Source organism: Ornithorhynchus anatinus, chromosome 1, assembly GCF_004115215.2.
Source record: "Ornithorhynchus anatinus isolate Pmale09 chromosome 1, mOrnAna1.pri.v4, whole genome shotgun sequence".
Lineage (NCBI taxonomy): Eukaryota > Metazoa > Chordata > Mammalia > Monotremata > Ornithorhynchidae > Ornithorhynchus > Ornithorhynchus anatinus.
In genome coordinates this window covers 146324537-146349790 of record NC_041728.1, presented here as the reverse complement: position 1 = coordinate 146349790, position 25254 = coordinate 146324537, and the positions used below count along the sequence as shown (strand labels likewise).

At 41.0% G+C, this 25254-nt stretch overlaps 1 non-coding gene across 1 annotated transcript; it reads left to right on the top strand.

The window, feature by feature from the left end:
* The first annotated feature begins 23525 nt into the window (after positions 1–23525).
* Positions 23526–23663, top strand: LOC114817640. The gene has a single exon (XR_003765499.1). It is a non-coding gene; the product is annotated as a small nucleolar RNA SNORA7 (small nucleolar RNA).
* The last annotated feature ends 1591 nt before the right edge of the window (positions 23664–25254 follow it).

The window sequence follows — 25254 nt, the reverse complement described above, 5'->3', positions numbered from 1 at the left end:
CAGTGCTCTGCATACAGTAGCTGCTCAACAAATACCACTGATGAATTAAGGATTGATTGGTTTTATGGTTTCTGCTTGTGACCCTTCAGTTCTTGAGGTTGAGTCATCCCTGGTACACACTGATTAAAGTCATGATGGGTGTGATGAACTCTCAGGTCAAGAATCGTGTGTTACGTTTCCTTGTTTTGCATTGTCAATTTTGTAATTTATTGTTTTTTCACCGTTATTCTTCCCTTTGTTTACCCTCATTTAGACTGAGCTCTGGGTTCAAGACTGATGTCTTATGTGTTTACCCCAGTACTTATCACAGTACTTCACACAGAGTAAGTGCTAACATTATTACTACTGCTGCACAGCTAATGACATCTCTCCAATATGACAGTACTAGGTGACTTTTTGCTGTCTAGAAAATGAAAGTAACACTTTTTTGAATCATGTGAAGACATTGATAATGCATTTTACATCATTTCCAATGGAAAATTATACTTCATTTTGTTTAACAGTCTATTTTCATGAAGCCAGTGTGGACCGCCTAATTGTCATATACAGTAGGAGATACAAACTCCAAGACAAGGATCCAAAGATGAGAATAAATATTCCTCTAGAGGTGTAAAGAGTAGTCTCCCCAAAATGTTTAACTTACCACTGGAAGTAATTTTAGTCCCAGGGAGAATGGACGTCAATATTATGTATTTTTCTAAAATGCTTGTCAAACCATTATGCTTTTTAAATTTGAAAATGCTCAGTCTTTGACAACTTAACTCTTTAATTCTCATTGACTCAGTACTTACACCACAGTTTCAAATTATACAGCGCTCTCTAGACTGCACCTATGATGTTCAAGAAATTATCCATCTATATATCCACATGCACACATACACGCTCATACGTTCACTTTGTTTAAGTTCAGGCTCTCTTGCTTCGGCGGCCTCACAGCGGCAAATTCCACCAGCTTTGTAGTTACTGGAGCCCTACCTGCTTCTGATGCCAGAAACTACAATTGCAACGAGAGCTTTCGGGTCAGAAAGACCCCATTTTGGGTCTTTTCAGATCCACTTGGAAACTATGATCTCTTTTCATCCCCGCTCAGTTCTTGCAGTGACTTGGGATGAGTGAGGCTGGGAGGCTAGCCCCAAAAGCCAGAGGGGTGAAAACAGTGGCTTCATTCCCACAGCTGGAATCCCATAGGGTAACTATCCCCACAGTCTCCATGGAGTGGACGTCCAATGGTGGATGGCAAAGGGAGCATTCTCCCTGCTTCTTAGATTTAAAAGCAATTTTACAGTCCTCATTAGAACCGCAGTTGGACAGCCTTAAAATTCTGAAAATGCTTCCGAGCCAGTGAACGCTTATGCCTTGATTCCTAGATTGTTGTCTATTCCTTCATCTTGCATGATCTCGTGGTGGGCAGGGAATGTGTCCATATATTGTTGTATTGTACTCTCCCAGGCAGTTAGACCATTCCTCCTCATACAGTAAGCACTCAATAAATATGATTCATATTCATAGTCATTTATGTTTACTGAGCACATACTGCATGGAGATCATTGTACTAAACCCTTGGGAGAGCACAACACAACAATAAACAGACCCATTCCCTGCCTGCAATAAGCTTATAGTCTAGAGAGTGAGACAGACATTAATATAAATAACTGATATGTACATGAATTCTGTGGGGCAGGGAGGGGGGTATTGAATGGATTGAAATATACGATTTTACTCACAGTGAGGCTGTCTCTAGACTGTAAGCTCATTGTGGGCAGGAAATGTGTCGGTTTATTTTTACACTGTACTCTCCCAGTCGCTTAGTACAGCGATCTGCATACAGACAGTGTTCAATAAATACAATTGAGTGAATGAATAAATGTTTATTGGACAATTTAACATCTAATCTGCTATAGTATAATCCAGCCTGTGGGTTGAATCTGGCCTAGCTTCTAGGAAACTGCACCTTCCTGGATGGGACAGCTGCTAATTGGTAGCTACACATACACAAGGTAACCTCCCAGCATGCTGGAAGTAGATCATGGGACCAAGCAGCTCAAATCCCAGCTCTGCCTCTGGTCTGCTCTGTGTGACTTGGGCAAGTTACTCAACTTCTCTGTGTTTCAGTTTCCTCATCTGTAAAATGGATTTATTCATTCACTTATTCATTCAACCATATTGAGCACTTACTGTGTGCAGAGCACATATTAAACACTTGGGAGAGTATGATATAACAATAAACAGATCTGCCCTTTCCTCTCCATCCAAACCGATACCTTGTTTGTACAATCACCATCATATCCTGACTGGAATTCTGAATCAGCATCTTTTCTGATCTCCCAACCTCATGTCTCTACCCACTTCAGTCTATACTTCACTCTGCTGCCCAGATTATCTTTCTACAGTAACGCTCTGGGCATGTCACCCCCCTTCTCGAAAATCTCCAGAGGTTGCCTATCCATCTTCGTATGAAGCAAAAACTCCTCACTATTGGCTTCAAATCTCTCCATCCCCTTGCCCACTCCTACGTCACCTCCTTCTCCCCCTCTAGAGCCCAGCCTGCACACTCCGCTCCTCTGCCACTGCTAACCTCTTCACTGGGCTTGGTTCTCGCCTGTCCCGCCATTGATCCCTGGCCTGTGTCCTACCTCTGGCCTGGAATACCCTCCCTCCTCACATCTGCCAAACTAGCTCTCTTCCCCCCTTCAAAGCCCTCCTGGGAGCTCACCTCCTCTAGGAGGTGTACCCAGACTGACCCCCTTTTCTCCTCTGTTCCTCCTCCCCTCCCCATTGCCCTGACTCCCTCCTTCTGCTCTACCCCGCTTCTTGCCCCATAGCACTTGTGTATATGTACATATTTATTATTCCATTTATTTTATTATTGATGTATTTATATCTATAATTCCATTTATTTATTTTGATGCCATTGATGCCTGTCTACTTGTTTTGATTTGTTGTCTGTCTCCCCACTTCTAGACTGTGAGCCCGTTGTTGGGTAGGGATTGTCTCTATCTGTTGCCAAATTGTACTTTCTAAGTGCTTAGTACAGGGCTGTGCACACAGTAAGCACTCAATATATACGATTGAATGAATGAAAGAAACAGACACATTCCCCGTCCACAAAGAGCTTACAGTCTAGAGGGGAAGACAAACATTAATATAAATAAATAAATTACAGGTATGTTCAAAAGTGCTGTTAAGTCTGGGAGGGGGGATGAACAAAGGGAGTAAGTCAGGGTGATGCAGGAGCCTCTCTCCCTACCTTTTTGTGTGAGCCTTCTGTAGGACAGGGAAACTGTCAAATCTAATTATCTTGAATCTGCTCCAAGATGGTATGATACAATGGCAGATCTTAGACCAAATTAATAATAATAATGGTATTTGCTATGTGCTTACTATACACCAGGCACTGTCCTAAGCTTGCGGTGGATACAAGAAAATCAGGTTGAACACAGTCCCTTATTCCAAGTGGGGCTCACAGTCTCAATTGCCATTTTACAGATGAGGTAACTGAGGCACAGAGAAGTGAAGTGACTCACCCAAGGTCGCAAAGCAGACAAGTGGCAGAGCCTGGATTAGAACACATGACCTTCTGACTCCCAGGCCCGTGCTCTATCCACTATGCCATTGTGCTTTGATTCTTCTAAGCCTTTGATCCTCTACACTTCAAGTTCCTGCGAACTGAGAACATATCCACAAATCTGTTATATTGTACTTTCCCAAGCTTGTAGCACAGTGTTCTGCATACCATAGTGCTCAATAAATGTGATTGGTTAATTGATTGATAATCACTCCACCTTCAGCCCCAAAGCCCCAATGTACACTTGATGAACACTGTGATCATTATATTTGGTTTGCTGTTATGTATGGTATTTATTAAGTGGTTATACTAGCATCCCATGCTGGGAATCAGGGGAATGGGGTTCTAGTCCTGGATCTGCCTGTAGGTATCTAACAAGTGCAAAAACTGCAGATGTACTTCCCAATGCCCTGAACTCCAGTTTATCTACTCTCCCCTTGCAGTCTGTGTCTGACAGAGGCACAGCATGGCTTAGTGGGAAGAGCATGGGCTTGGGAATCAGAAGATGTGGGTTCTAATCCTGGCTCGGCCACTTGTCTGCTGTTTGACATTTGGCAAGCCGCTTAACTTCTCTGGACCTCCGTTACTCATCTGTAAAATGGGGATTAAGACTACAAGCCCCATGTGGTATAGGGACTGTGTCCAACTTGATTAGCTTATATCTACCCCGGCATTTAGAACAGTGCTTGGCTAATAGGAAATGTTTAATAAATGCCATAATTATAATAATTATTATTATTATGAGCCAGTCACCAGCACTGTAGAGAGTTCCTCCGTGCAAGGCCTTATAGTCCTCTAGGCTCAGGTCCTAGATTTCACTGTCATTCCTGACACGAATGGAAAGAGGATGGGCTTGGGAGTCAGAGGTCGTGGGTTCTAATCCCAGCTCCGCCGCTTTTCAGCTGTGAGACTTTGGGCAAGTCACTTCACTTCTCTGTGCCTCATTTACCTCATCTGTAAAATGGGGATTATGACTGTGAGCCCCTTGTGGGACAACCTGGTTACCTTAATAATAATTATCATATTTGTGAAGCACTTACTATGTGCCAGGCACTGTACTAAGTGCTGAGGTAGGTACAATTAAATTGGGTTGGACACAGTCCCTGTCCCATGTGGGGCTCACAGTCTCAATCCCCATTTTACAGATGAGGTAACTGAGGCACGGAGAAGTAAAATACTTTCCTAATGTCACACAGCAGACAAATGGCAGAGCTAGGATTAGAGCCCATGACCTTCTGAATCCCAGCCCCGTGCTCTATCTACTACCTTGTATATACCCCAGCGCTTAGAACAGTGCTTGGCACATAATAAACGTTTAACAAATACCATTATTATTATCATTATGAACTAAACAATAGTCTAAATGCTCTGACCCAAAGAGTTACAGTACAAAAGAGGTTATTGCATGGAACTGCTGAATTTGATGCATTTTTTGTTATACATTTCCCCAGAAAAACCTTGTCCTTGTCTTACAGTCACTTACTCTTTCATAGCAAGAATCTTAGCTACCAATGCTATCAAACTCTAATCTTTCAATCACTTAGCACCATGCTCTGTATATAATAAGTGTTCAGTAAGTATCACTGATTGATTATCAAAAGAGATTTTTGGCCTGCAAGCCAAAACAAGTGTCCAGCCCTGATCCAGACACAGACACATCTGCTTAAAAATTTACTGTTATAACCATGTCAGATGCAGCAAATGTTCAGTAACAATGATGTAGCCAATCCTGCATTGGGAGAGGATGGATTTTTTGAAAATTTTACCTATCAATCAATCATTGGTATTTATCAAGCGCTTACTGTGTGCAGAACATGTACTAAGGGCTTAAGAGAGTACAATATATCAGTGTCGGTAGACACGTTCCCTGCCCACAGTGAGCTTTCAGCCTTTCTACTTATACCAAAAGCATAAGTTCAAGCAACAATTCAATCAGTGTTTCCATTAATCATAACCACCCACTAAGATAAATGGGCATCTTAAATCAGTTGAATAAAGAAATGCTACAAAAGCCCTCATTTCCCCAGTCACTCTTCTGCACTGTTTTTGCATTTTGTTGTATATCTCTTAAATACTTTGTTCATAATTCCAGCCCCCCAGTACTTATGAAAATAACCTTGTAGTCTATTTCCCCTATCCACAGCCTAGTTTGATGTCTGTCTCCCACTGTAGACTGCAAACTACTTGTGGTCAGGGATCACATCTGCCAACTATATTGTACTGTATTTGCCCAAGCACTTTAGTATGGTGGTCTGCACATAGTAAGGGTTCAAATAAATACCACTGATTGATTAAAGTTTTTATCTTTGTTTAGGGGCAGAGCTCTTAGGTTTCCTTTCACCTCCTCCTAAGTCAAGTAGCTTGTATTTTTTCTGCTCAATTTCCTCCTCTACTACTCTTGTCCTTTGCTCTTTCCTCCCCTACTAGAATGTTTGCTTCTTGAGGCCAGGGAGCAAAGTTGGCAATTTAATTGCATTGTGCTTTTCCATGTGCTAAGTACAGTGCTCTGCATGTGATTAATGCTTAATAAATGCCATTAATTAACTGATTTTTAGGATGCATCTTTAGGAGTAGCATCAACCGTATTGACTATGCATTAATTTATTGATTAATTGAGCAATGAATCAGGCATATGAGAAACATACAAAGGAAATTAAATATAATAATAATAATTATGGTATTTGTTAAGCACTTACTATGTGCCCAGATACTGTACTAAGTGATCCCTGTCCCCTAAGAGTGTACAACTGAATGGGGGAGGCAGTACTCTTAACTAGACAAACACATTATAGGTAAGGGTGAATGGATATAAGCAATTAGAGAAATGAGTAAATAGACACAACAAATAATGACCCGATGTAGTCATAATAATGTTGGTATTCGTTAAGCACTTACTATGTGCAGACCACTGTTCTAAGCACTGGGGTAGTTACAGGGTCATCAGGTTGTCCCACGTGAGGCTCACAGTTAATCCCCATTTTACAGATGAGGTAACTGAGGCACAGAGAAGTTATGTGACTTGCCCAAAGTCACACAGCTGACAAGTGGCAGAGCAGAATTCGAACCCATGACCTCTGACTCCCAAGCCTGGGCTCTTTCCAGTGAGCCACGCTGCTGAGGTATATAAATGGATGGCATGACTAACAAGATGAAGAATGCCTCCTGAAGAAGCCAACTGCATCAAATAAGTATTGTTTGTCAATAGAAAATACTACTTCTTTTCCAAGCAAAATCCCAATATAAGTTCCTTATGTTAGCAGTGCATGGGGTATGCAGTTATAGTAATTATTAACAAAGCCATGTACTAATTGTTCTGCTCCTGAGGTTACTGCAGGAATCCTGTGATCCATCTGAATGGCAGAGGATATTTCAGGCTCCACTCCACCCCACCCACCCCACCCCAAATCCTGTCACTTCCTTCTCCACTGTCCCTCCACCATCCCAACTCCCAGCCTGGGTCTCTGAGTTTCATCAGATGGAGGAAATGGAATGCAGACACTGGACATATGACGGCATTTATCTGCCAATCAAATAAAGTCCACTGTGCGCAGGGACTGTCTCTCTTTACTACTGAATTGTACAGTGGTCTGCACACAGTAAACACTCAATAAATATGATTGAATGAATGAATACTTAGGTCAGTTGAACACTACCAGTGGACCTGTTGCCTTGGTTTCTCGAGCTGATTCTAGAATTTTGACAGGTAACAGCTGAAATGCCCTGAACCTAGTGAGTTTGGGGAAGCTACTTGTGGGCAGGGAACGTGACACCAACCCTGTTGTATTGTACTCTCCCAAGTGCTTGGAACAGTGCTCTGCACAGAGTAAGCACTTAACGGATACCATCGATTGACTGACTGGGAAAACAAAGCCTCCCACCTTTTCCAGGACATAACCTAGTTAAGGTTCAATATAATGGATGGCTGATTCCCATTTTATAATCTTGAAATGATGCCTCAGCATCCCATCCATCCAATCGATCGATAGTATTTACTCAGCACTTATTGTGTGCAGAGCATTGTACTACTAATAATAGTGATGGTATTTGTTAAGTGCTTACTATGTGCCAGACACTGTACTAAGTATGGGAAGCAGCGTGGCTTAGTGGAAAGAGCCTGGGCTTCGGAGTCAGAGGTCATGGGTTCGACTCCTGGCTCTGCCACTTGTCAGCTGTGTGACTGTGGGCAAGTCACTTAACTTCTCTGTGCCTCAGTTACCTCATCTGTAAAATGGGGATTAACTGTGAGCCTCATGTGGGACAACCTGATTACCCTGTATCTACCCCAGCGCTTAGAACAGTGCTTGGCACATAGTAAGCGCTTAACAAATACCAACATTATTATTATCACTGGAGTGGATACAAGCCAATCGGGGTGGACACAGTCCCTTGTCCCAGGTGGGGCTCACAGTCTCAATCCCCATTTAAAAATGAGGTCACTGAGGCACAGATAAACTAAGTCACTTGCCCAAGGTCACAGAACAGTCAAGTGGTTGAGCTGGGATTAGAACCCATGACCTTCTGACTCCCAGATCTGTGCTCTATCCACTATACCATGCTGCTTTGGGAGAGTACAGTATAACAGAGTTGGTAGACTCTACAGTTCAACATGCCTTCATCACCTGTAGTCTATTTCCTTAAGCTGGAAGAGGTTATAATTAACTTTCCCAGGCAGACCTGGGGGCCACAGTTGGAGTTCAAGCCATCCCATTTCTTTGCAGTCCATTCTGAGCAGAAATCTGGCTAGAATGAGCCCTTTTCAATTCAGAGTACAGAGCTGCAGAATGGAAGGGACAAAGCCTGCCACTGAGGAGAGAGACAGGTTTTTCCCAAAGTCTTCTCTGTTAAGGGGAGCTGGAAAAAAAAACGGTTCCTCTTCTATGTAACTAAATTGTCTCTATTATTTTTTATGTTAAGTGCTTACTATGTGCCAGACACTGTACTAAGTTCTGGGGTAGATACAAGCTAATCAGGTTGGACACAGTCCATGTCCCACTAGGGGCTCACAGTCTTTATCCCTGTTTTACAGATAAGGTAACTGAGGCACAGAGAGGTGAAGTGACTTGCTCAAAGTCACATAGCGGACAAGTGGAGGTGCTGAGATTAGAATCTTCTGACGCCTGGTCCCCTTGCATTATCCATTAGTCATGTACTTCTGAGGGCAGAATGCATATTTCAAGTAAAATGAATCTGGTGACATCAGTGTTAGAAGACTCACCCTAAATCTTCCATTATCATTCTGATCCCATCAAAACATTTTGCCTACAGAATGCAGATTTTTAAAAATCCTTAAGCCAACATTACTCTGAGAGGCCAGTTTTATTTTGAGATTCAGTGATGTCAATATGTTGTAAACAGTTCATAAAGAAAGAGCAATTTAAAATGCCACCTCTAAGGGAGTGATGGCTTGAGAAACTGCAAAAGACATAGTTGCTAGACAGTTTTCACTAGTCAACTAGTCAAATAGTCTAAAAAATTTGCTTTCCAGCTTCAACAAAGGGAGGCAGCACTCTTTCCCCATCTTTATCCTGCAGTCTCCAGTTTAAGGTGAACAGGGATATTCTATATTATGTATGGGAAAATGATACCGCTCTAGAAGTTGGATATGGCTCTCTGGTGGATTCTGTTTCACAGTCATCGAGAAGGTTGAACACAATAGTTGGCTGCTGCTCGTTTTCTGCAGCTTCAGCCTCAGCCCTCATACAGCTGCAAAAAATAAGAAGCTGAAGCTTAGCCGCAACCAGTAACAGTTAAGGTGAAGAACTGTACAGGTATCAGAATGAGCCTTCTAAATCCTGCCTGGTTGAAAGAAGACGTGGTCAAGGTCATTTGTACTGAGATCCAGACAACCATTTGATGTTTGGTTTGCATGTCATCTATGTACCACTCAGTGCATAAGAGTATATTTACAACTACACAATATATAGTCTTTACTTTGAAACAGGTAAGGTATATGAAGCGGCCACCCCAAAGCCAGAAGTGGACATTTAAGTTGTGATGCTTTTCCATAGCTTGTTGACGAAGATGGTCACCTAAAGCAAAACTTCTGTTGGGATCTATTAATAGAGAATAAGGATTAATGAAGGATTATGTCATAATGAGTCTGCCTGCTGAGTAGCTTCAGTTCTGGTCCTTTGCTGCCAAAATACAGTTCTCATTTCCAACAAACAAAGTCTATCAGAAAGAAAGCACAGAGCCCCTTTAGAACTGGAAAGTCCTGTGCATAATAATGAATGTCTAACTCTTCTTTTGCCAAAGCGCTTCAGCACTTTCAATGTCATAGGTCAATGCAGTGATTCAGAGGGGGCCTGATCCTTATCTAAGCTTTTGCAACAAAATTAGAATGTGCTGCCGTCTTATTAAAGAAATGTTTGTTCCACCGTCAATGAACTGAAAAGAAAGCAACTCAATGTACTTTTGCAAATTACAGCAATAAACTGCTTGAATTAACTGCCTTATTACAAATATTTAATTATTCTCTGTGTAAAATATCCAGCATTGTGAAGAGAGGGAAAAAAATCAGCTCTGCACTTGATAATGACTCAATTTTAATTCCGCTAATAAGGTGGGTTTTAAAAATTTAGTTTCAATTTTACTTTATATAAAATGGATCTAGGCCCTTCTCGCTGAGGAATTTTGTAAAACATTTAATTCCTGTTTCAAGGCAAATCAGAGCAATATATGGGCTTTCATTCTGTGGTAGGTGGTCATAGAAATCAAATTTGTCATCTGTACTAATTTATGAAAAGCAATTTTTTTTTGGCATATAGGACAAATTTAGTAAAGCAAACTAAGACCTGACTTTTATATCCAGTTAATTACATGTGATTCAAAATCAAAGTTACATATTCAGATCAGTAGTTAGATATGCTTCAGGATGATAGCGTGAATTAATATTGTATAGTCCTCATACATAGTTTATATTGTTGCTTTTCTACATTAACAAATTATCAACTTTTAAGAACCATGAAATGAAAATAAATGCATAACTATGATAACGGTCCTTAATGTAATGCAAGTGTTTAATCAAATTTGAATCATGGCTTAAAATGACTTTGACATCCACTTGCAGGATTAATGTAAACAGAGTTATTGCTCATTTTACCTAAATTGAATGATTAAAATATAGGTGGAGGAAATATGAGGATTTTTTTAAAAATAATTTCTAAAATCAGGAAACAGATTATCGGAGATGTCCATCAATATTTTTTATATCAACAGAGAGATATTTCCTCAAAGCCTTATTATGAGCCTATAGCCACTTACTACTTAGTCACAGCTAATCTACATCACTAAATTGACCATTCATTGCCAGAAAAATCTGCCATGTAGGTCTCGACTTTTTATAGCAGTTCTTAAATGTGTATTCGGTAACTACAAAGTGCTGAATATATTTCCAGCCTTTTGATACTAAGATTTACAACTAATGACCTTAAGCAATGTCATGCATGTAAAACAAAATTATGAGACCACCCTGATTTAGAGCAGAATTAAGGTATAGAATCATACTTCATTCACATTCAAATTGGACCGGGTAGAACAAAAAAAAAATCCATAGTAATATAGATAAACCTATTTCATAGTTTCACTTTGTAAAACATGCCTCTTCACTTGGAGTTTGCTATTACAGTCTCAATGCATGTAGACAATTATCTAAGCTTAATGCCAAAGAATGATAATGCACCAAGCACATTCAAAATCCTCGTGCATCAGCAACTCCAACCCGCAGGGATAAAACATTTATCAGTTGCCCCTTAGAGCACTTAGCAGTTTGAAAATTTGGCTGCCCAGGCTGACACTGAGTGAAATCATAGTTGAAGCTCAATCGGAACCCAACATAGTGAAGCCCGATATTAGGATGACTCTGCTGACAACTTGCTCCCCCATACCCACATGCACCACGGGTTCCTTTCTGTCCCACTACTTTCCATGAAAGAAGCCCTTTTACTTCACGGTAATAGTTGGCATGCTGCCCCTTTCATGGACCAAACTAACCGTCATCTTGGATGTAACAAATTAGTACATTCTCAGAATAATAATAAGTGGGGACATGAAAACACTATTGTTTTTATTTGGAAATGAAGTAACTACAGTTTAGCTGGGTGACTTTTTCAGGGCAGCACCACAGGCAAAAATAAATCTTTCTTAAAAAGAATCAGCAATTCCAGGAGATATATGACACATTGTTTACTGTAAAATCAGGAAAAAACAAGGAAAGAAAAAAAGAACTGTTTGTTGCAGTGCCTTATGAGAATGGTTCATAAACAAAATTGCCAATGCGCCCCCCCCCCAAAAAAAAAGTGAAGTTTCCATTTCAAAGCCTACTATTGTGCACTGGGCTAAAAATGAGGGCATAGTCTGTTTTTGTTAGAAGATTTAGAACACATTAATTGATCTGGATACACAAGACTGGTTTAGTCTTGGAAAGAAAAAAAAAGCAAACCTTCAGAGATTTAAGAATTATCTTAGCTCAAGGATTTGTCACATAAAATTGATTAACAAAATGATAAATCTGTGCACAAATGTACTTTTTTAAATCAAACTGCTTTTTCTTGAATAAAAACTAGTTAAGAAATTCATAGATAATTAGTTGTCTTCAGAAGTAGGGCTCTTAATTTAGAGGAAGCAACTTAGTTATCTGCTATGAGAAAAATTCAAGATTTTGTGGTCTAGTCTCTGGGACAGTCTCAACTTTCTCTAGAAACTATGATAATGAATGTTATCTGATCTTTCAATAATAAGTACATCCCTTTAGTCATGATAAAATTAAGTTAGATGAAGGAGATCAAAAGTATGAAGGAATACTAAAATATGTTTTGGACATTCCGTTGACAGTCCCCAATTATGGCACTTCTAAAGGATACAATTTATATCACAGGCAAACATGAAATTTATGAATTACTTTCTACTCAAAGTGATTTAGCTCTGATCATTTTAAATCATTCCTGATTTCTGATGTAAAAAATACACGATGATTTTACCAAACTTTCTGGTTCAAATGAGTCCAAGAATATCTCATTATAAATGGAGACAGTCCTGGAAAAACCAGTCAAGCATGACTAAAAAGATCACTCTTTTACACAAAAAATAGCCTTCTTATTTTACCCTTTGTTGAAAAGACATTTGGCTGGCCACAGGGGAAATCCATAATCTACTTTTTTATTCAAATACAGTACTTGAAAGTCTTAGAACTTCAAGAACCCTAAAACAATTCAGAAGGGAATATATATATATATATATACATGTATATATATGTATAATATATTTATATGTATGAATACATATACATATCTGTATGGGTGTATATGTGGTTTGTGCCATCTTAATCACTGAATGGACAGGATTTGGCAAGGATTTCATTTTTTACAGGCATACAACTAAAAATGAAGTTTCCTATGTCCCACCTTTTATATTTTAGAGAACATACCATAAATACTTCATGTAAAAAGTACCACAATCAGATTTTTCCTTTTTATTTCTTATACCAAGTCTGAATGGAGTACTCCCTTTCCTTGGACAGGCTAGTGATTCTGGTGTAACCTACATTCCAGCACATATTTTAATTGGCAATATTTATGAAAAGATATCAATGAAGTTAGCAAGTTATATAGTCTTAAATAAGTCAGTATAAGGAATTATCATTTGCAATTTTGCTCTTTAACATAGTGAGCACATTTTACCTCCAGCTTGTTTTATAAAAAGCTTTGTAAGGTAACTGTGAAACCTGGTGTTCAACTATACTGCAAAGCATTGTTGTGTTCTTTCTTAAGTTCCTGATGTTTATCCCCAAATGCTAAGAAAGAAGTCTACTGCATTCCAGTTGCTCAATGCCCAAGATTGCAAAACACCAGCACATAACCCATTCTGAAGAGGGAAATCTTAAAGCAATTACTTTCCTTCTAAGTATTCTAGAACGCCTTGTTTATGTTTTTAAGAAACAAGCCGTCATATAATCAATTTTGAACTACTTCTTTTAAACCCTGACTCATCAAAGAGGGGGAGTTGATATGGCTCACCTACCTATCCTACAATTTGTCCGATAAGCTTAAATTTTCCTTTGCTTTCCACTTTAGTATTTTCTTGTTCACTTTCAAGGTATGAATCTGATCCTTCTCAGCCTGGTGCAGTAGATTGAAATGTATAATGCCAACTTGACTCACACATTCATGGTTTCCTCCTAGGCTGTTCTTTCATAAAAAGTAGAATGAATATTTGTGCTAACTGCACATTTTAGGACAAAGGAATGGATTCATGGGGAAAAGAAATCACACATGGTTTTATATGGCTTGTTCCATTTACAAGAAAGCTATTGTGAAAGCTTTGTGGATTCAGTATAAGTAGTCTCACATGACCACTTGCAAGTGACCACCTCCTTGTTGCACTTCACTAGAGAGGTGCATTTTGGTGAAGTGCAATATAAATCCCAACATGCATCGTAAGTATTTAAAGAACTATGAAATCCTTCATAAAGGTAGTGCTTCCAGTTTTGTGGGGCACCATTGATTTCAATCACAAGTTTCTGGAAAAATATTCACTCTATTATTATCTTTCACATCTAATAATAAGAGGTCATTTGCATCAGTGTCTCTGGGTGGCTTTCTGCTGGCAGAAAAAATCCAAAACAGAACCAGGTACCACAAACAAAAAAAGGGTCAGGAGAGGAAGGAAAGTCTTTGACTAAGCACAGTATCCATTCCCTCCACCTGCATGTCTGACCCCTTCCCACTGCACCTTATCAAAACACTGCCCCACTCCCTTCTTCTCTCCCTAACCTCCAACTTCAACTGTTTGCTCTTCAGTGGCTTCTTCCCCATGTTCAAACATAACTGTATCTCCCTTATCCTAAAAATCCCCTCCCTTGACCCCATGGCTTCCTCCAGTTATCTCCTCATCTCCCTTCTACCATGCCTCTCCAAACTCCTGGAGTGAGTTTTCTTCATCGGCTGTTTCGAGTTCCTCTCCTCCACTTCTTTCCTTGACTCCCTCCAATCTGGCTTCCGTCCCCATCACTCCACAGAAACCTTTCTCTCAAAGGTCATTAATGTTCTCGTTTTGCCAATTCCAACTGCCTCTACTCCATTCTAATCCTCCTCAACCACTCAGCTGCCTTCAACACTATTGACCATCCCCTTCTATTAATGTTAGTATTTGTTAAGCACTTACTATGTGCAGAGCACTGTCCTAAGCGCTGGGGTAGGTACAAGGTAATCACATTGTCCCACATGAGGCTCACAGTCTTAATCCCCATTTTATAGATGAGGGAACTCAGGCACAGAGAAGTTAAGTGACTTGCTCACAGTCACACAGTTGACAAGTGGCAGAGCCAGGATTCGAACCCATGACCTCTGACTCCCAAGCCCATGATCTTTCCACTGAGCCATGCTGCTTCTCCTGGAAACATTATCCCATCTCAGCTTCACTGACACTGTCCTTTCCTGGTTCTCCTCCTATTTCTTGGATCGCTCATTCTCAGGCTCTTTTGTGGGCTCCGCCTCTGCCACCTACTCTGGATTTCCCTCAAGGTTCAGTCCTGGGTCCCCTTCTATTTTCCATCTATGCCCACTCCCTTGGAGAACCTATTTGCTCCCAAGGCTTCAACCATCGCCTCTATGCAGATGTTTCCTAAATGTACATCTCCAGGCCTGATCTCACTCCCTTTCTGCAGTCTTGCATTTCCTTCTGGCCTCATGACATATTTTCTTGGATGTCCCGCCATCAACTCAAACCTAACATGTCTAAAAAAGAACTCCTTATCTTCCCTCCCAAATGCTATCCTTCTTCTGACTTTCCCATTGCTGCAGATGGTACCACCATCCTTCCTCACAAATCCATAACTTTGACATTATCTTTGACTCCTCTCTCCTATTCAAGCCACATATTCAATCCATCACTAAATCCCATTGATTCTATAATAATGATAATAATAATAATGATAGTATTTAAGTGCTTACTATTTATTAAGCTCCAGTTCTAAGCACTGGGGCAGATACAAGGTAATCAGGTTGTCCCCTGTGGGGCTCACAGTCTTAATCTCCACTTTACAGATGAGGTAACAGAGGCACAGAGCACGGGCTTGGGAGTCAGTGGTCGTGGGTTCTAATCCCAGCTCTGCTACTTGTCTGCTGTGTGACCTTGGGCAAGTCACTTAACGTCTCTGTGCCTCAGTTACCTCATTTGTAAAAATAAGGATTAAAAAATGTGAGCCTCATGAGGGACAATCTGATTCCCCTGTATCTACCCCAGCGCTTTGAACAGTGCTCTGCACATAGTAAGCGCTTAACAAATACCATAATTATTACTACAACCCAGCCCACACACTTCATTCCTCTAATGTTAACCTTCTCACTGTACCTCAGTCTCAATGATCTCACCATCAAGGTCCTGCTCATGTTCTGCCTCAGGCCTGGAATGACCTCCGTCTTCATGTCCAACAGACAAGTACTCTCGCCCCCTTCAAATCCTTATCGAAGGAACATCTCCTTTAAGACACCTTTCCTGTCTAAGACATTTTTTTCTTTTTCTTCTACTCCCTTCTGCTTCACCCTGACTTGCCCCCTTTATTCATCCGCACTCCCAGCCTCACAGCACTTTTTAATATAACTGTAATTTTATTTATTTACATTGATGTTTGTCTTCCCCTTTAGACTGTAAGCTCATTGTGGGCAGGGAATGTGTCGGTTATATTGTTTTATTGTACTCTCTTGAGCGTGCAGTATGGTACCCTGCATACAGTAAGTGCTCAAAAAATATGACTGACCGGTAAGGACCGTGAGTCTCACATTGGTTTAGTAATATGATATTTGTTAAGTGCTTACTATGTGCCAAGCCTATTCTAAGCACTGGGGTAGATACAAGGTAATCAAGTTGTCCTATGTGGGGCTCACAGTTTTAATCCCCATTTTACAGATGAGGAAACTGAGACACAGAGAAGTTAAGTGACTCTCCCAAAGTCACATAGCTAAGTGGCGGAGTCAGGATTAGAATCCATGTCCTCTGACTCCCAAGCCCGTGCTCTTGCCACTAAGCCAAGCTGCTTCTCTTGGTTTATTCTTGGCCACACTCTTATGATAAAAATTAACCATCAGTAAAGGACCAATACATCTAAATATATGAATGTAAACAAAAATGCTCTAATTCAGGACACCAAGAAAACAAACTTAAATTAAATTCCACTAGAGGGAGTGAAGAGAATCCCTGGCTAGTAAATATTTCTGATTTCCCACCTACAAAATGGAATTTTTTTTTTTTTGTAAAGTACCTTAAGATTCTTTGTTGAAAAATGCTATATGGTGCAAAAGTATCATCATCATCATCATCCATTCAACCTTTTTGCTTTTTTCTAGGTCTGGAGGAAAATAATAAATTGACATATTTTTCTATCATCAGAGATCCTTTTAAGACCACAATGTGACTGCACTCCAGTACTTCTCACACTTATCCCCATTAAATGCACACAAAGGGGTGAAAGCAGGGAAAGAAATAGGTAGCGATAAAGGGCATCTAGGATATACTGTTGTATAACATGTTGGCTCTTCCCTAACCCACCACAAGCTAGTTTCCCTTGAAAGAGTGCAACAACAACAACAAAAAGGTGGCCAAAAGGGTAGCAACTTGAACATATTCCAGTTGTGATCAGCTTCTCTGTGGGTAAAAGCATACAGATTGCTCTCCTAAGTGACTATGATTGTAGATCAGCAGCATAGTCCCCTATTACCCCTAGTCCAAATATTGTTCGTTGTCTTTTTAAGTTGTTAGGTTAGATGGACATAAAACGAAAGGAAATCTTAAGTAGCGCCTGAAGCTAAATGGTTTTGAAAGAACAAACTTCCTTTAAAATACTCTCACATTTCCCCGAGGAAGCATGGTAGGGGAAAAAATTTGAATTGTGCCCAGCTTTCTTCAAAATTTTGAACAACTCAGATTTCTCTTTGCTTTGCAGAGACGTTTTCCTTCAACTCTATTATCTGGGGAACTGTCAACCATAGCTTTGTTTTAAGAGAAATAGCAGTACTGAGGTTTAAAAACTTGGTGGGTACCGAGCAGGTATCGGAATCAAAGAAAGAGAATCACTCATTTACTAAATGAAGGTATACCAGTCTGTAAGATTATGATGGATACTTTGACGTGGAAATAATAACAATGATAATGATGGTATCTGTTGAGTGTTTGCTGTGTACCAGGTGTTGAGATAGTTACAAGAGTCAGACTGGACACAGTCCCTGTACCATACAGGGGTCACAGTCTAAAGAGCAGGCAAGGGTTTACAGTCAAGCAGGGGAGATAGATACATATGAGGATTTAATAGCACACTGTACTAAGCACTGGGACAGATACAGTAGTCAGACCAGTCATAGTCCCAGTCCCATAGCATAAGACAGAGAGAGAACAGATACATAATCCTCTTTGTGGGCAGGAAATGTGACTACCAACTCTATTGTGTTCTCTCAAGTGATGATGATGATGGTATTTGTTAAGTGCTTACTATGTGCGAAGTTCTGTTCTAAGCGCTGGGGGGGTAACAAGGTGATCAGGTTGACCATGTGGAGCTCACAGTCTTAATCCCCATTTGACAGATGAGGTAACTGAGGCACAGAGAAGTTAATGTTGGTATTTGTTAAGCGCTTACTATGTGCCGAGCACTGTTCTAAGCGCTGGGGTAGACATAGGGGAATCAGGTTGTCCCACATGGGGCTCACAGTCTTAATCCCCATTTTACAGATGAGGGAACTGAGGCACAGAGAAGTTAAGTGACTTGCCCACAGTCACACAGCCGACAAGTGGCAGAGCTGGGATTCGAACTCATGAGCCCTGACTCCAAAGCCCATGCTCTTTCCACTGAGCTATGCTGCTTCTCATAATGTTGGTATTTGTTAAGCGCTTACTATGTGCAGAGCACTGTTCTAAGCGCTGGGGTAGACACAGGGAAATCAGGTTGTCCCACGTGGGGCTCACAGTCTTAATCCCCCTTTTACAGATGAGGTCACTGAGGCACAGAGATGTTAAGTGACTTGCCCACAGTCACACAGCTGACAAGTGGCAGAGCTGGGATTCAAACCCATGACCTCTGACTCCAAAGCCCGTGCTCTTTCCACTGAGCCATGCTGCTTCTGACTTGCCCAATGACACAAAGCTGACAAGTGGCAGAGCTGGGATGAGAACCCATGACCTCTGACTCACAAGCCCAGGGTCTTTCCACTGAGCCATGTTTCTTCTCTTAGTGCTTCTCTAAGTGCTTAGAATAGTGCTCTGCACAGAGTAAGCACTCAAGAAATACCATTGAATGACTGACTGATTAATTTCCGTTTTACAGATGAGGAAACTGGGGTACAGAAGAGTTCAGTCACTTTCCCAATGCCACACAGCAGGCAAGTGGCAGAGCAGGGATCCGAACCCAGACCTCCCAATTACCAGGCCCATGTTCTTTCCAGTAGGTCACGACATCAGTGGACTACTAAACAGCTAAATACTAGGTTAGATACAATTCCATCAATTGATCAAAAAATCAGTGTAGATTTTGCAGCGGGGGGAAAGTTGGATATTATTGTTTGCTTGATTTATTGGGTGGCTGGGAGAAACTTTGCCTATAATTTGGTGAAAGAGAGGAATAGAGAGGAGGGAGAGACAGAATGAGGCCAGTAGATCAACAGAGTCCTAAGCAGAGACAAACTGACATTGAAACACTGAGTCACAGTTCAACAGTGAAAGACTGAGAGAGAGACATGAAGAAACAGAGAGTCCAAGAGATAAGAAAACTGAGGCCCAGAAGTATTAAGCTACTTGTCCAAAGTCACGCAGCAGAAAACTGGCAGCATGAGGACTAGAACCTAAGTCCTCTGACATCCAGGACCATGCTGTTTCTACTAAACCACAAAGCTCCTCCCATGTTGTATCCTTCAACTCCCACATTAGCATTTTCTTGTCACCTTAGTTTTCAATACCCACACTCTCTATAGTGTTTACATTCATGACTTTTGTCCTTAGTACTTCCTCCTCTCTGTAATTTAAGAATCTACCTCATCCACTCTAAGTTTCCTGCGGGCAGGGAACATGTCTAACAACCCTGTTCATTCTTTCAATCATATTTATTGGTGCTTACTGTGTACAAAGTACTGTACTAAGCACTTGGGAGAGTACAATATAAAAACAAACAGACACATTCCTACCTACACGAGTTCACAGTCTAGAAGGGGAGAGACATTAATATAAATAACTAGATAAATAAATTATAGATATATATAGTTATATACTTTTGTATTGTGGGGATAGGAGGGAGGATGAATAAAAGAGCAAGTAAGAGTGGCACAGAAGGGGGTGGGAGAAGAGGAGAGGAGAGCTCAGTCAGGGAAGGCTTCTTGGAGGAGATGTGCCTTCAATAGGGCTTTGAAGTGGGGGAGAGCAATTATCTGTCTGATGTGAGAAGGGAGGACGTTCGAGGACAAAGTTATGATGTGGGCGAGAGGTAAATGGTGAGACAGATGAGATCGAGGTAGAGTTATATTGTACTGTCCTGAGTGCTTAGGACAATGCTCTGCATGCAGTAAGCACTTAATAAATACAATTAATTGATTGATCCCCCATGACTCCCCACTATATCATAAACCCCTTGAGTCCAGGAATCACAGCTACTCTTTCTGTTGTACCCCCAAAACACTTAGTACAGTACGCCATAAATGTGTAATGTTGATATATGAACCATTTACTGTCTTACTTCCTTTTACTTACACTGTGGCCCAATCCCTTCTCTTGGTGACCTTACCAAACCTTTGCTTCACCTACACTAGTCTCTCCTGGTTCTCCTCCAATCTCACTAGTTGCTCCTTCTCATTAGTCTTTTTCACAGGTTATTCCTCTTCCTCCAATCTAACTGTGGGGATGCCTCAAAGTTCAGTTCTGGGTCCCCTTCTATTTTCCATCTACACCCACTCCCCTGGAGAACTCATTTGCTCCCAGGACTTCAACTACCATCTCTATGCAGATGATTCCCAAATCTACATCTCCAGCTTTGTTCTTTCTCCTTCTCTGCGGTCTCACATCTCCTCTTGCCTTCAGAACATCTCTATTTGATGCCTCAAACATTATAATTATTAAGTGCCGTTGAGTCATTTCCAATTCATAGCCACTCCATGGATATACTTTCTTCAGAATGTCCTGTACTGTTCCATAATCCACAACCTTTCTAATGTTTCTTCCATTATCACTATATCTGTAGTTGTTCTGGTATGTGTATCCACAGAATTAACATGTCCAAAACAGAGCTTCTTATCTTTGCTCCCAAAGCCTGCCCTCCCACTAACTTTCCTATCACTTTACATAGCACTACCATCCTTCCTGTCTCATAAGCCTATAAGCTTCACATTAAATTCAGCTCCTCTCATTCAACCTATATATTCAATCTGTCACCACATTATGTTAGTTCTACCTTTACAACAAGGATAAAGTTCCCCCATTTCCTCCCTATCCAAACTGCTACACTGCTGATACAAGCATTTATCCTATTACACCTTAACTTCTGCTTTGGCTTCCTTCTGTCTCTCCCTAATCTGGTCCAGAGTTCACCTTGCTGCCTGATTCATTTTTTTGAAAAAACATTCAGTCAGTGTCTCTCCACTCCTCAAAAACCTCAAATGGTGTCCACCCATCTCCACATCACAATAATAATAATAATGATTATGATATTTGTTAAACACTTATTATGTGCCAGACACTGTGCTAAGTGCTGGTATGGAAATTGGGTTGGACACAGGCCCTGTCCCACCTGGGGTTCACAGTCTCAATCCCCATTTTACAGATGAGGTAACTGAGGCTCAGAGAAGTGAAGTGACTTGCCCAAGGTCACTCAGCAGACAAGTGTCAGAGCCAAGATCACCCATCACTTTCCTTCCTTATCAAACACAAACTTCTTACCATCATCTTTAAGCTTTCTCCCTCCTACTAACCTTGCTGATCTTTACTAAAATCAAATCCGCACACCCCATTCCTTTAATGCCAATCTACTCTCTGTACCTCAACCTCGTCTATCTTGTCACCAACCCGTTGATCATTTTTTTCCTCAGGTCTGGAATTCCCTCCCCCTCCATTGTCCCCACTTTCCAAACCATCCTAAAACCACAACTGCTCTAAGAGTCCTATTCTGATGAAGCCCTCATTCACCATATCCACCCCTCCCCAGGTTAACTATGTGTTTGGCTGTGGACCCCTTAGCACTTTGATATTCACCCCTCTCCCATAGTTCGGGTGCAACTATTCTTAAATTCTACTATTTCTCTTATCTAATTTATTACAATATCTGTCTCCTGTAGACTGTAAGCTCCTTGTGACCACAGATCGTGTTAACTAACTCCATTGTATAGTACCTTCCAAAGCTGCACACAATAAGCACTCAATACCTACCCATTGATAGATTGAGTATACTCTTTATAAATAACGTTTATCTCTCTCCTTAGATTATGACTTCCTTGAACCTAGCAATCAATAGTATTTATTGAGCACCGATTGCAGAATGGGTATGGAAGTACCAACTCTCTTTTATATTGTACTCTCCCCAACTATTAGTACAGTGCTCTGCACACAGTAAGCACTCAATAAACACAACTGATTGATGGATTGATTGAGTGTAAAATGAATACAGATAACAATTCTACTAAGCCCTCAAACACTTTACAATTTAATGGAGGGGAATATCACAAAATACTTCATAGATAGAAGAAAGAAACGCTTAAACAGCAGAACATGTAAATACATATGCAATAATATAAATTGTGCATTCTTTGTCAAATACTTACTCTGTGCCAGGAGTGGGGTAGATATAGCACAATAAAATCCAACACAATCTTGGTCCCTCATGGAGTTCACAGTTTAAGTAGGAGGGAGAACAGTCATTTAATCGCCATTTAACAGATGAGGAAATTGAAGCCCAGAGAAGTAAAATGACTTGGTTAAAGCCACACAGCAAACAAGTTACATATGTGGGATTAGAACACAGGTCCTCTGTGTCCCAGGCCCATCCTCTTTTCACTAAGCCATACTGCTTATGAATAATAATGGTAGAGGAAATTGTGTAAGAATGCTGAGGTGGTTCAGTAAGATTCAGGAGACAGGTGAGAGTACCATTACAGGGATCCTATGTCTTGCTTTTGTTGTACCATCCCAAGCGTTTAGTCCTTCATGCTCTATAGGCCCTCAATAAACAACAGTGATTGATTGAAGAAAGGTAATAAGCATCAAATGATATTTATTAAATTCCCATCTGATCACAACAATGTTCAAAGCAGGTTCAACAGATCCTCGCTCTACTCTGTAAGAACTTACCATCCAAATCAAATAGCATCAACACAGACATGCATCCCTAACTATAGAAAGATAAATGCACAGAACTATAAGCAAAATATTAATCAATGGTATTTATTGAGTGCTTACAGTGTACAGAGCACTATATTAAGTGCTTTAGAGAGAGTACAACAGAGTTGGTAGACACATTTCCTGCCCACAAAAAGCTTACAGTATACAGGGGGAGACAGATAATATGAATAAATAATTTATAATATATAATTCATAGATAGATATGTACATAACTGTTGTGGGGTTGAGATTGAGGCAAAATATCAGATGGCCAAAGGTCACAAGATCCAAGTGTATAGATGACAGAGAAAAATTTATTGGGAAAAAAGGGCTTAATCGGGGAAGACCTTTTGAAGGAGGCCTTAATAAGGCTTCGAAATGGGGAGAGTGGTGGTCTGTGTACATGGAGTGGGGGGAGAATTCCAGGCCAGAGGGAGAATGTGGAAAAGGGACCAGTAGTGAGATAGACAAAATCGGGGCACAGTGAGTGAGCTGGTATTGGATAAGCAAAATGAGCCAGCTGGGCTGTAGTAGATCAGTGAGGAAAGGTAGAAGGGGATGAAGTGACTGAGTGCTTTAAAGACAATGCTAAGGAATTTCTTTTTGATGAGGAAGAAGGTGGTTTCCCCTTTCAGGATCACACCTGGAGAGTTTCCTGTACGCTACCAGTCTCAGCTGTGGGAGGGAAAGTCAAGCAGAGGCATACCCATTCCAATCCTAGCTTGGGCAGTGGCTAGCAAGTGGAAGATAATCTGCTACAAGTCAAAACACATCTGTGCTGGGCAACAGAAGCTTGGGTGAGAGTCAAGGGCAGAGATTCAAGTTTACTGTGTAGAAGAAGGCGATGGTAAACTACTTCCATCGTTTACCAAAAACACTCTATAGATAACCTACCAGAACGATTGCAGATACAAGTAGGGCATTCTGGAAGAAATGTATCCATGGACTTAATATGTGTCAGAAATGACTTGATAGCATAAGACAAGACAAGAGGAAATGGTTGGGCAACCACTGGAGGTTCTTGGGGAGTGGGGAAACATGGACTGGAAAATTTTTGTGGAAAAATGGTCTGGTCAGCAAAATGAGGTAAGGACTGGAATGGAGAGAGACAGGAGGAATGGAGGTCAGCAAGAAACCAGATACAGTAGTTAAGAAAGGAGAAGTTAATTGCTTGAATCAGTATGGTAGCAATTTGGATGTTGAGGAGAAGGGAGGAGTTTAGTGATGTTGTCATGGTTGAACTGACAGGATTTGGTGACAGACTGAATATGCAGGTTGAATGAGAGAGATGAGTCAAGGACAACACCAAAGTTCTGGGTTTGTAAGATAGGGAGATATAGTGGTATCATCTGTAATTGTGGGAAAAATGGGGAAGGATGGGCTTGGTTATGTAGATAGGGGAGTTCTGCTTTAGAAATGTTTGTGTAAGGTGTCAGCAGGACATCTGTAATGGCAAATGCCGTCTAGTTGCCCAGTCCAGCCATAACGGGATGATCTAGAGATTCCGGAAAAGGAAGCAGACCACTCCAGTCAGGCTTAGGTCGTTATATATAAGTGGTTTATTTGGGAAACTTACTTAGGGGACAGTCCGTGGTGGCCGGCGGACTAGGAGAGATCATACCGCATTCCCTACTGGCTGGGGCTTTCCCTTTGTAGGCCACGTGACGTCATGAGAATGCACAAACAACTTACATAAGGTGTTTACCACCCTTTCTGCGCATGCCTAGGGCACATACCATAGCATGCACTTAGTACAGTGCTCTGCACATAGTAAGCACTCAATAAATACTATTGAATGAATAGCAGCGAAGGTGCAGCAGTGTGCATGACTCGGCCTTCAAGCTATGGCGGGTCACAGCCGGGGCACAACAACCCCTACAACATCCAAATAGAAATAGGAGGAAATGTTACGCTGCAGAGAAGAGAGGTCAGAGATGATTTGGGAATCATCTGCATAGAGATGGTAATTAAAGGAATAATAATAATAATAATAATTATGGTATTTGTTAAGTGCATACTATGTTCCAAGCACTGTTCTAAGCACTGGGGTAGATAGAGGGTAATCAGGTTGTCCCATGTGGGGGTCACACTTTTAATCCCCATTTTACAGATGAGGTAAACGAGGCACAGAGAAGTTAAGTTACTTGCCTAAGGTCACACAGCAGACAAGTGGCAGAGTCAGTATTAGAAACCATGTCCTCTGACTCACAAGCTTGTGCTCTTTCCACTAAGCCACGCTGCCTCCCTCTGCAGGAATAGGAGGTGAATGAGTTCTCCAAGGGAGTGGGTGTAAATGGAGAATAGAAGGGGACCTAGAACTGAGCCTTGAGAACCTCCCCGCCAACCCCAGTGTC